Below are 13,671 nucleotides of genomic sequence, written 5' to 3'. Positions count from 1 at the left end.
TTAAGACCAACACAAAAATGGCATGGTAGCATTATGGTAAGACACTTTTTACCTGTTGTTATTTTTAGTTAAGTATTTTGTATTATGATTTGAAATATCTGGTTGGTTTATAAGATGTTTCGGGCCTTCAAAAGATTTTAGAAGTGAAAAACTCAGTTCACTGACCTTTATTTCTAATGAGTTCTCCCACATCCACTTCAACCTCACACTCTTCCTGTCATCATGAAAGCGTGACTCAGAACATGTCTAATTTGGGCATCCTGATCTTTGGTTACAACTTTCCCAACTTCCATGTTTCTTGATCAACTATTCCTGCTGAACTCTCTAACCCTTTAAAGTCCTTGGTACTCAGTAACATTCTTGCTAATACTCTACAGTCTCTGGCCCCACCTGAGAAAACACCAATCCCAATGTACTATCAGCTTTTCCTGTGTCTTCCCATTTATCTGAGTATCACTGGAGAAAGTCATTCAGCAGAGCAATTTGTCCCGCTCTAAGTTCATGGCTATCATTCTCAAATTGATTCTCAATACCACCTGGAACTCCTGGATTACATAGTCTACTCAGTCTCTCACCGACTGGACTAGCTAAAACATTCTCCACTCTTCAGCAAATCAACATCCTCAATTTCCTCTGACCTTTGGTCTTGGAAGATGACCTCCCTTACATACTTGGAGAGAAAATAAAATCTAGTGGAAACAAACCCTTCCACCTCATCTCCCTCTATCGAATGTACAAACAGATAGATATTTCTGCACCCATTCTCTTATTCTTTCCTTCAACAAATGTTTATAGAATGCCCACCACACTCCAGGTGCTGTCCTGAACTCTAGAGCTATAGCCGTGAACAGGGAAGTCTTTCTGTCCCATGGTGTTCCCTGACAGTGGGCAAATACCCAAGATACCCTCAGAGAGGGAAAAGTGCTGTGAGGAATAAGAGATAGGGTAATGGATGAGGTTTTGATCAGAGATGGTGAGAGAGGATGGCAACATAAGATATGGTGTCAAGGAAAACTACTCTGAGGAGAAGGCATTTGAGTTATGACTCACATGACACCAGTCATTCATGGGAAGATCAAGAAGGAAAGCAAGAACTAAGGTCCTGAAGAAGGACAACTTTATTACATGTTCAGGAACAACAAAAAAGTCCATGTGGCTTGAACAGAGTAAGCAAGAAGGAGAATGGGATGAGACAGTGTCCTCTACTCATCCGTAAGCTATAAGAAAGTGGATCTGAATACGGTCTTTCCATCTGTGCTTTGGAACCCATACCCTTTGCCTTCTTAAGAACCCTCATTACTGATATACTACCTCTGTCTCCTCTGCATTCTCTTTCAAGCTGATCATTTCACTCAGCATTAAAACATGTTCATGACACTAATATTTTAAAACACATCTCCACTTTCTCCTCCAGATTCAGTCTATCCAAAGTTTAAAAAAAAAAGAGTTGTCTATACTTATCCCCTTCTTCCCCTCTCACTCATGCTTCAAAATCTCTCCAGTATATTTTCATCTCAATCTTTGATTGAAACAGCTTTCTCTAGAGTCAAAAGTATCTCCATTTCACTTGATCTCCCAATGACATTTGAATCTGTTGAATTTGATCTTCTCCTTGAACTACTTTCCTCCCTTTTCCTAATGGCTCTAATGACTTTCTTGGTTTTCCTTTTATCATCTGTTAAGCATCTCAATCTCAGTAATATTTACAGACATGTCTCCTCCACCTTTCCATTATTAGTGGTTCTCAAACTTCATCAGAAACACCTGAAGACATGTTTGGGGCATGTTGTTGAACCTCACCCCCAGAATTTTTTATTTGTATTTCCAATAGATTCCTAGGTGATTCCCATGCTGCTGGTTTAGGGATCACACTTTGAGGACCACTGTATTAAATAATACAATTCTTCTAGACTTGGTCATAGCCATATTCTTTTTTTTACTTTCTACTCTTTCTATTGATGATTTCATGTACATCCCTAACTTCAATTACTAGCTTCATTTCAATGTCACACAAATTTATACACCCAAATATCTAATAGGAATGAAAAATCTCCACTTATATGCATCAGTTACCCCCCAAACTCAATGTATTTGTAATAAACTTATGAACTTGTAATGAACCAGTTACTTTTCCAGGGATGTCTATTCAAGGAAATAATATCTTGTCTATCCTATTAAGGAAGTCAGAATCTAGGATTCATCTTCAACACTTCCCTCTCATTTACTACCTCTCATATCTAAAACTTTAATTCCTATTTTAATTCCTAAATATCTCTCCATGAATTGTTCATGGCTCTCCACATACTTCATTACCATCTTTGTCCAGACTGCCATCCTCTTTCTTGAGCCACTGCCTATAGCAATCTTCTTGATTTCCTCCATCTCATTCTTCACACTTTATCCTAAGTGATCACTCCAAAAGGCTCACAACAACTATCTACCTAAGTTTCAATGGTTTCCCATTGCTATAATTACAGGATAGAATATTCTTATGCCCTGCATGGTCTGGTGCCTACCTGTGTGTCTCCACCTCATTTTACATCTTCCTCTTCGCTCTCTGTCCCCAAATGTCCTATCTTAGTTTCTTAAAGCATTATGCTCCTTCAGGCCACAGGTTCTTTGCACATACTTTCCCTTCAAACAAGAACTCTCTTCAATTCCTCTTCTTCTAGAATTCCTGGTCATCCCTCATATTCCCTGTTCACCCTTCATAGTCAAGGTCAGTGTCTTCTGTTAGATGCTTTTATAGCACCAGGTACCGTCACTTCAAAGTAATTTCAGCTTGTCAATATACACTTATTTATGTGAATGTTTCATTGAAATCTGTCTCCCTCTAAGTTTAAACTCCTTGAGGTCAGGGACAGAGTCTGTATTTTCTCACTATGACTTCTCTGGGGCCTATCCAAAGTGATAGGAGGAAGGCCCTCGATAAATATATGTTAAATGAAAAAATATATGAGATTGGTTGTTTACTGTTTAAATAAGAAGTTTATCCCTATTTTCCTAGAGGCCTTTGTTCTGAGCCTTTGGGGCCCTTCTTCAGCATCAGAATTTCATTAGCTGGTATCAGCATCTTGGTTATTGTTATGCAAAAGCTACTAAGTGTGTATCCCCAAAGGCTGTATTTTGCTTAGAGTCTCCTAGGAAATGTGAGTGTGTGCACACAGGCTATGGATATTTAATATTAACTGACCTCCTACTGTGTTGCTCAGAAAGCAACTTGTGATTTGCTACCACTCTAATTTTCTTACTAATATTGTATCATGACTTCCAAATCCTCAGTGGGTTTAGAGCAGCTGTTAGGGGATATAAGAAGTAAAATTTGATTGTGCATGGAAAATTGGCCTGCATCTGAGACAAAGAGCTTTGGCTTCCTTATTCCATTTACTGTACTACAATTATCTGAAATCTCAACCTCCTTGGATTGCAAGGAACTGCAACAGCTTTAATTAATGCTTTTGCCACTGTTCCTATTGATTATTGCAAATGTCTGTATATCTCTCCAAATGTTGTCTTCTGAGGGTTCTGGGTACTTCAAAGGACCTCTGCTGTTGCTGCTTTAAGACAGCTCATTAAAGTTCGTATAATAAGTGACCCCTCTGTTCTTACTTCTTCAGGCTTAACGCTACTTGGACCCATGCTGCTTTCAGATACCATCCCTGTTCCTTGTTTGGAGAATCTCTGCTTTTCTACAACTGGCTTTGTGTTTCTAGTGATCAATTCAAATTTCTCTTGCAACTTCACTGTTTAGGTGATACTTCACGTAAGCTTCTTGAGTGCACTATGCTCAAGATACTATTTTAAAATTTTGCTAAGCCACGTCATCAATGGCACAGAATAACTCAGTGAGGTTTAGGCTCTGTTTTGAAAAAACAAAATTACACTGTTTCACAATATTTCTCTTTTTCCCCTAAGTTCTCAATGAAATGTTTAAGAAGAATAAAGGAGAATAAATACATTATTTAAATTCCAGGTTGTCTATAGCAACCCTTTTTCAGTCTAATTAGGACCAATAGGTTGTAAAATGCCTAAAGCAAATCCATTAACACTTAACTGCTTCTCTTCTGGATCTATACAGCATTGACAGAAGATGCAGTCACCTCCTATTTGATGGGGGCTAATGATTTGATAATGCATTCATTGTGTCAGATGTCAGGTGTGCAAGAGAACTGTGAGAACTACAAAGAAGAAGCAACTCTTGCTAATAATGTCTTCCTCCCTCCTTTCCCCAAGGTAGTGTCACTAGCAAAGGGGTCTCCAGCTCATGTAGGTGGCAACAGAAGAGGGACCTGCGGGATCAAGGGCACCTTTGCAGTGATTTGCCTAGACTGCAGTCATAAGGGCTCTTGTTCATCTGCCTAATGTGTTAATGGGGATGTGTGTCGGCATAAGCTTTGTATTTATCAGCTGCACCCTCATCTTTGTCTGCTTAGGTGGTCAGAGATTCCAAGGGAAGGAAAGGAAGTGACTATATTTATCCTTCTTGTTCCCAACCGAAGGTAAGGGTTTCTCATGCTGTGATATATGGCAAGGCAGATGACATTTAATGAATGAATATGGCAACCTTTTAGATGAGTTAGTGTTGCTTCTCACATGAATTGATCATAGAGTCAAGGTTATAAGAACCAAGACAGGTTCCTCCTTTAGAGTAGGAGGTAAGGGGATAGAACTCTCCAGCTGTTCAAAGACAATGAAGTAAAAGTCTCTGTCTCTCTCTCACACACACACACACAGAAACACCCACACACTTTTCCTATGAATTATTATAATTTAGTTATGCTAGTTAATCTTAATATCTTTATTTTTTAAGTTTATTTATTCATTTTGAGAGAGTGCACACACGTGCGCGTGCACACACACACACAAACACACATGCAAGCGCGTGCAGGGGAGGGGCAGAGAGAGAGGGGGAGGGAAAGAGAGAATCCCAAGCAGTCTCTGCACTGCCAGCACAGAACCTTATGCAGGGACTAAGCCACCCAGGCACCCCACTCTTAACATCTTTAAATTAGAAATTACAGTAAATAACAATTATGAGCTATAACTAAAAGTGATAGGGCTGAATTCTAAAAAACATAATGGAATTTTTATATTACATAAACAAGCTATGTTCTCTTTAAGGAAAGAAGCTGCATGTTTATTGCAAGGATTCTATTTTCCAGTCTTTTGCAAACCCTCATTTGGGAATGGGCTTCAGAACCTGGGGCATATTCTTTTGAATATCGTGCAGAGTGGCAAAGCTTCATCTCTTCAGGGTGTGTCTAATTTGTGAAAACTGACAATAGTCATTCAGAGCTAAGTTCAGTGATCAGAAGTAGATGACCAAACTGGGTGATATGCCCTGAGCTCCAAAGTGAAGTGCAGTTCTACAGGAGTGTGTCTAATTTTCCTATGCTGGCTCCTTTGTTTATCCCCGCCCATCCACCAGCACACCTAATAGAGCAACAGACACCCTACTGGTGTTCATTATTATCTAGTAACATTAGATTACTTAGCTTGTTTGAGTTCAATAGTATTTCTCAACTTTCTCTCAATCTCCACCTTGTTTCCAATGCATAGATCTTGAATCCAGTACTGGATTCCGCTTCTGACTCTTTGAACTGAAAGTTAGCAATGATTTCTCCAATGTTTGAACTACTCTTTTTCCAAATAGTCTCTGACTTAAAAGTCCCCTCTTACCTTTGGATGCAGTATGTTTGCTGACAAAGGACTCCCTCCTGTACCTTGCTCCCCCGGGGAAACCCAGACCCTGACGTGAGCTATGTGGGCCACATACTGAGAATTCCACTGTCATGAGCACATTTTCAAATGACGCTTTTCAGAGCTGTTTAACTGGTGTTGTTACTGCTGGAATAACTATTTAATAAGCATACAACCTTCCAAGATGACTTTTAAGATAATACTCCCTTGAATATGTATATGCTGACATGAGTGCTTTTTTTTCCCCCAACTTTTCATTATGGAAGATTTCAGATGTTTCTGCTCGGCTTTGAGAACCAACAACTTTCTCCTGTTCTTGCTTCTCAACTTTCTTCCAGATTTTTTTCTGGAGTATTTTAAAGCAAATCCCACACACCAAATCATTTCTTCTAGAAATACATCATTACTTATCTCTAACAGATAAGGATTTTTTTAATCACTATTTTATTATGGTACCCAAAAAATTTAATACAGTCTTTCTAATGCTGTCTACATTCTAAACTATGTTTAATCTTCCCAGTATCTCAAAGTGTCCTTTCAGACCTCATTTTGAATCAGAATCCAAACAAGAGTCACACATTACATGTAGTATGTCTGCAAAGACTCCTTTAATCTTAATAGGTATTTTTGCTTTACATAACATATATATAATTACATGCACTACTATTATAAATTTATTTTCCATACCTAAATTATAAAGAGATGTTTTACTTTATTTATATATAAGTAAAAACCTTCTGGTTGCATGGACCATCAAATTCCTATATAAAGCACTGAAATTCCTTCAGCAAAGACTAAAGAAAGGAAGCAAGTTCACCCGTTGTCTAAACAGGGCAGGCACATGAAGCAGTGACCCTGATTTTTTGATGGCCTCAAATTGTTCCTTTTCGGCCTTTGATTTTGATTCCATAAAAATGGTAACTCATCATTTCTGTAAGTTCAAGGTTTATAGATATTGTTTACATCACTCTGCCTCAGATTTTCCAATATGAGCTTTCAAAAGGAGAGTCTATTTCAATGATAGATGGCTCTTCATTACATTATTTTTTACTCCTTTAGTGCCACATAAATCTGTTAACTCTAAATAGAGACATATTGTAGGAAACAGACATTTCAAAAAAAGTGGTAAGCATTCTCCAAAGTACGATTCAAATGATAACAATGTCCATTAATTTATAAAATAAAAGCACAATAAAATCCCAACATCTTTTCATTAGCTCCATAAAAAAGGATACATATTTATACTGTCTTATTATATCTCCAATTTGCATAGCTCTACCTGGGTCTTTATGTTAAATCCATTTTTTTTCATTTAGTGCAGTTTCTTTTCAGTAGCATAAATAAATATGAAAATAGATACAGACTAAAAATGTGCTGTAAAAGTTTATAGTTAGAAAAAAACTTAATTGAAAGATAATTAAAAGATAATCCTGGTTTAAAAATCAGCATTCATTTAGCCACATATTTCAGTGCACTAATGGTATTACTTTATGTCATGATTTGCAAATTCACTATTGAATCATTTTAAAACTGGTATATGAAATGTACAAATGCAGCCCAAGAAACAACAGGTTAAAAGTCTTGCTTCAGATGGAACTAATTCTATGTTCAAGTTATGCTCCTGGTGCGGGTTGAGGCGGGGGGCAGGGGGGAAGTGGGGGAGAGGCTGAAGAATTTAATTGAACATTTGGAATAGCAAAAGAGAAAATTAATGTATTTAGGAATAGACTGACGCAAATAACATTCCATTGCATTAGCATTTATTTGTGCAGCAAACAGTCTCCAGTTGAGCTCCTGTGCCTTAGATTCTTAAGGTAAACATCTTCTTTTGCCTGAGAACAGATTTGAACCTGGCCTTAGAAAGCATTCCAAGCCAGCAACTGCTATTAAAAGACCCAATTCTATAGCTCACATTCCCATGTGCATACTTCATTGATGTCAATATTAAGGTTTTAGATATGAAAATCTCCTACCCTTATTTTTTTAACTGAAGGAATATAGCAATTTAACACCCACTCTAATGACTATACAAAGTGTGTGTGTGTGTGTGTGTGTGTGTGTGTGTGTGTGAGCATATGCATATATGTAAGCCCATGAACACAAAAAATAAAGACAATTACAATTCAGGGTGTAGTAACTTATAGGAGACAGTAATGTTTATAAGAATAGCCATCCAATATTCTACAGGTTTCTTGATGACTTTTCACATTATAAACCAGTAAGTCATGCCACTAAAAAGCTATAACGATCACTTTCCTGGACCAAACCCATCCTTTGGTGGTAACGGAAGCAATCCAGCAAAGAAAGAAATATTAATAAATATTTAATATCTGTATTTAAATTCCTGCCCAAGATCTGAATGACATAAAATTATAAGGAATAACAATTTTGAGGATCTCTTGAGTGACAATCAATATTCTCTTCCTAAAAATGCTTAGAAAGAATTCAATTTACTTACTTGCTCAGTGGGTCCTGCTGAAAATTCTGCCCAAAAAAATAAAAAATAAAAAATGTAGCAGTCAATTTGTGTTTTATTGGACTCAGGAGATTGATTTTTTTAGGAATCACAAGGTAACTCCCTTTGCAAATCCCAACTGCCCCAAATCCTCTATAGTGTGAATAATGGTCTGTAAGATTGCCTTGTGAGTTTGTCTTTGTAGTACAGGTTTTCCTAAAAGAAGGCTATAATGATAGGCTCTACAGTGTCTACAGATGGAGAATGAATTCTGGAGATAATTTAGCACAGCTGGGCAGCTGTGGCTTCTCCACCAGAGCAGGTTACTAGGCTATGACAGCAGGACAAAGCACCAACAGAGACTAGGATCAAAGAATGAGAGATAGGAATGACCTTGTTTTTCTAATCATGTACCTTAATGCTTCCCAAAGGTAAATACAGTTTATTCTTACACATTCTATTGTTTAAAAGATCTAGTCTAATTTGGCCACTTTCCACAACCATTTCAATCAATATTGACAAAAGAGAGAAAGCCACAATGTGTCCAATGGCACATAGTGTTCTCATTAATTTAGTTATCTATTAGGCTTCAAACATTTGAAGTGTAATATTGAAATTTAACATTTTAATCTCCCCAAAGTTATAGAGGTTGAGAGACATTTACGGAAGATTATGCATATTGTTTATAGTACGCAATAAAGATTAAAGCAATTGAGGGATTTGTAATGCTAATATTTAGGTTTTTTATTTTTACTTGAGAAAATTAACCATATTTTTCATAAAAACTAGAAAACATTAGTCCCCACAATTCCACAAAATAAAGTAATCTCTTTAGCAACCAGACAGGAATGACAATGCAAATTGATTCTGATTATTTTCTACTATGGTTTGTATAAAATATGACCTTTCTCGGGGTACCTGAGTGGCTCAGTCACTTAAGCATCTGACTTTAGCTCAGGTCATGATCTACTGGTTTGTGAGTTCGAGCCCCACATGGGGCTCCACGCTGACAGTGAGGAGCCTGCTTGGAATTCTCCCTCTCTCTCCCTCTCTCTCTCTCTCTGCCCCTCTTCCACTTGTGTGTGCTCTTTCTCTCTTTCTCAAAATAAACAAACTTTCTTTAAAAAAAAAAAAAGACCTTTCTTCCTACTATTCTAATATTTGTTGTTTGTTATTTAAGTTCTCATTATACATGCTGTCTGGGTGGCTCAGTTGGTTAAGTGTCCAACTTTGGCCCAGGTCACCATTCACACGGTTTGTGAGTTCAAGCCCTGCACTGGGCTCTGTGCTGAAGCTCAGAGCCTGGAGCTTGCTTCAGATTCTGTGTCTCCTTCTCTCTCTACCCCTCCCCCACTTTCACTGTCTGTCTCTCTCTCAAAAATAAACATTAAAAAAATTTTTTTAAGTTCTCATAATATGTAGAAGAGGACTTAAACATAGAAGGTGCATAGAAATAACATTTGTATTTGTAAATAAGATTGCTTAATCAAGAGAACAGTTTCACAGTATGGCCTAAAACCCTCACCATCCATCCAAGTTTTCAACCACATATTACTTCCTAGGGAAGAACAAAGAAATAAAAATAAATTGGCATTATCCTTTCCCATTTTCTCTCCTTCTATCAATGTCCTCTGGATGAGTGGCTATTTGTAATTTCCATCAGATATTAAAATATTTTCTTAAAGTTTTTCCAGGAATAGCAATTCTAGGTATACAGCTACCAATTTCCTGATCCCATTAAACTTAACTTACATGAAAAGGGCATTTAATAGAATGTTGTCAACGTACAACCACCCATAAGAGAAAATCTTCATTGCAGAATCATGAAGCCATGCTTAAGCAGGCTTTGGTTTTATTGTTCAATGGAGCAAAACTCACAAAAGATGACTAGAATATCCTAAGGAGAACTCCTCTCAGTGAAAGACCATTTCGCTTTCAGTTGGTAACACTTCTTTCTTTCTGCTGACAGATGGCTAGGCTTTCAGGCCTTCCTGGTGGGCTGGCACTAGCCGTGTCCAACATTTGAAAACGGACAATATTATTTTGTCTGTAAAGACTCACCCCAGAATACTTACTGCATTCCCATACATAATTCAGGAATAAAAATATATACAGAAGTATATAGGAACTGACTGTTCCTATATATATGCTATAAAAGCTATATTCTTAGAGATGGCTTTCTGGGGACGGTGCAAAGCCAGTGTTACTTGCTGTTCCACTTGTGTTCAAGGAGCTTAGATAGAGGCAGTTTCCATAATACCTCAACATGACAATGCACAGAACAACCAAGGCAGAGCAGGGTGTTGACTACAAACCACATCATTATATTATTCAAATGTTACCTCCTAAATTTCTGAACTAACTTCTTAATTCTCTGGGTCTACATGAAAGCAATAGACTTCCCTCAGGATCCAAATGTGGTCTTGCATATATGGGAGTGGCTTTACTTTCAAATTCTGCTCAAGGAAACGCAAACTAAATGTCTTTGTAGGAGAAAGGAGTAAGGTGTTATGTATGATGTCACACAAGACATAATTTCCCAAAAATGCTCCACATGACAATTGTATAGGAAGACAAAAGTGCCATTTTGAAATATTAAGTCAAAACCCTGCTAATCCAATGAAGATAAAGGCCCTTTAACAAGTGAAGTTATTCTCAGCTGGTGCCTTCTTCAACTAAGGCAGCTTGTTAAATTAGTTTTAAATTTAAAGACTCTGAATTCCAGCTTAAAATAACGTCTAACAAACCACCCTTAACACACACATTGCACCATCACCGCATGAGATTACATGAAGGTAAAGAACAAGGCAAAAAGAAAGAGCAACACCAAGAACAAGTCCTGATAATCACTCTGCCTCCAGAATCAGGGAAATTTATTCATTGCAAGGTCAACGGAACCAGACTGAAAGATCAAATCAGTGACCTACCCCTGTTACACCACAGGAAAGGGCTGGGCTGACTCATACGTAGATAGACGACACTTTTCCATCTTCTGTCATTCCCCTGGTTCAGAAACAACAGTTTATACCAAGCAGAAAACCAAACATCTATCTTTCTATCATATGGGTAGACAGAGGAAATCAAAGTGTCATTGTCCTTGTTCTCATTGTCTATACATCCTATCCCATATTGAGCTAAAAATTGTTAATAACAAAATAGAGTAGAACGTTATGGACAGAGGTCAATATTGAGACAGCTCAAATAATAGCAAAATCTAGAAACCTAGGAATGATAATAAAGCAGATAGGAACTAAAACCAGTTTAACTTAGTGCCATGTAAGCATAATAAATTTTGTTACAAAACTGAATATAAATACCTGTAACAGTACTTCAACAAAAATATATGTTATTAAAAAGTAATTTTATATGTATAATTTGTGTTTTAAACCCTAGATTATATAAACAAACAGGGAAGTGAGAGCAATTGCTTAGACCCCCAAAACTTAGAAACATCCTTGATGCCTCTCTTTGACTTGCATCCCGTATTTAATCCATAAGCAAATGCTGTGGCCCTACATACCTTCAAAACGTACCCAGACCCTGACCACTTCTCATCCCCTGCACCCAGGCACCTTCGTCTCACACCTGTATTATTGCAGTAAGCCTACTAACCTATCTCATCGTATCCTATTTTGTCCCATTTTGTAGTCTCTTCTCACACTGTAGTCAGTGCGGTCCTTTTCAAAAATGTAAGTCAGATGTTATCTGTTGCCTTTTCCACATCTTCAAATTGTTTCCCATCTGACTCAAGGTAAAAGTCAAAGTCCCAATGTGGTCACAGGACTCTATAAAAGCTGGCCCCTACTGACTTCTCTGACATCCCCTACTACTTCCTCCCCTACTCACCCTGTGCCTTGAGAATGCCAGGTGCTCACCAGAATCAGTACCCTTGCATATGATGTACTCTTGCCTAGACCCTACTTCCCCTTGATATCCACATGGCTCCCTCCCATAGGCATTGAACATAGCTGTAAGGCTCTTCACATCATCCATATGAATGGTAATCATGAAAGTAAAGCAGTGTATGACCTGCACAACTGCACGCAGTGGTCCTACTCACTCTCTCATCTCTTTAAGGTCTTTGCTCAGAAGTCACCTTCTCAGGGAGGCAGGCATCTCTGATCATCCTACTTAAAAATGCAACACTTCTCCAGAAATGTCCATACCCCTTCTCCACCTTTGTTTCCTCCATAGCGTTTATCACCATTGGATATACTATAATATTTCATTTAATATAACACATCACTAATTATAAGGCTCACCATTTCTTTTAATGTTTATTTATTTTTGAGAGAGTGCAAGTGGGGGAGGGGCAGAGAGAGGGGGACAGGATCTAAAGCGGGATCTCTCCTGACAGGCTGATAGCAGTAAGCCTGATGCAAGGCTCCAACTTACAAACCATGAGATCAGACATTCAACTGACTGAGCCACCCAGGCGCCCGAGTCTTACCATTTTTAAAATATTCTACCCAAAAAAGCACAGCCAATTGAACATGATGAATCATCCATTGTAAAGACATCCTGATTTCAAAGACATTAAATTATGGGGGAAAAAATATACTTCTTTGAATCAATGAAATATGGTCATTTACTTGCTTACTTATTATTATCTGTCTCTCTCCACTAGAATTAAACTCCAAGATGGCAGGGACTTTTATACTTATTTTTCACAATTGGAATAGTGCCTAGGGAATCATGATAGGTATTCAAGAAGTATTTTTTGATTGAATGAATGAAAGTGGGTAAAGGTGTGTTAAGTTTCTCATTTTACATAAAGAAAATATAAAAGATGATACCTTACTTCTGATATTTACAATTGGCTATAAATATAGGTTGAATATTTGGGGTGGGGGGGTAAAATACTATGTAATTCAAGATTTAAAAATCAAAAGGTATAATATTCGGGATGCCTGGGTGGCTCAGTCGGTTGAGTGTCCAACTTCAGCTCAGGTCATGATCTCACAGTCCATGGGTTCGAGCCCCGCATCAGGCTCTGTGTTGACAGCTCAGAGCCTGAAGCCTGCTTCGGATTCTATGTCTCCTTCTCTCTCTGCCCTTCTTCTGCTCGTGCTCACGCACACTCGCTTGCTCTCTCTCTCCCCCCACCCTTCAAAAAATAAATAAACATTAAAAAAAATTTTTTAAAGGTACAATATTCAATAAAGATATAAAAATCATGAACCTTGACAGACTGTAAACTATGGTCCCAGATTCACAAATACACACACCCCACACATCAGAAACGGGTTGCAAAACAAGGAGAAAAATACAAAAATATAGTTTTTATGGGAGACTTTAATATACCTTTTCCTGCCTTTGACATATCTACAAAGATAGAAAGTCACATATAGAAGAATAATATAATTAAATAAATTGAACAAATATATAGTTAGCTATGTAAAATCTTTATTTTCAAGTGTCAGGAGAATATTTCTAAAAAGTGTTCATATTCTCGGTCATAAAATACAATCTAAATAGTCATACTAGTTTAGCAAAAAGCAGAATACAAACACCAG

The sequence above is a fragment of the Prionailurus bengalensis genome, chromosome B4, assembly GCF_016509475.1.
Source record: "Prionailurus bengalensis isolate Pbe53 chromosome B4, Fcat_Pben_1.1_paternal_pri, whole genome shotgun sequence".
Lineage (NCBI taxonomy): Eukaryota > Metazoa > Chordata > Mammalia > Carnivora > Felidae > Prionailurus > Prionailurus bengalensis.
The sequence above is the reverse complement of the archived record's forward strand: the minus strand, read 5'-3'. Positions refer to the sequence as shown.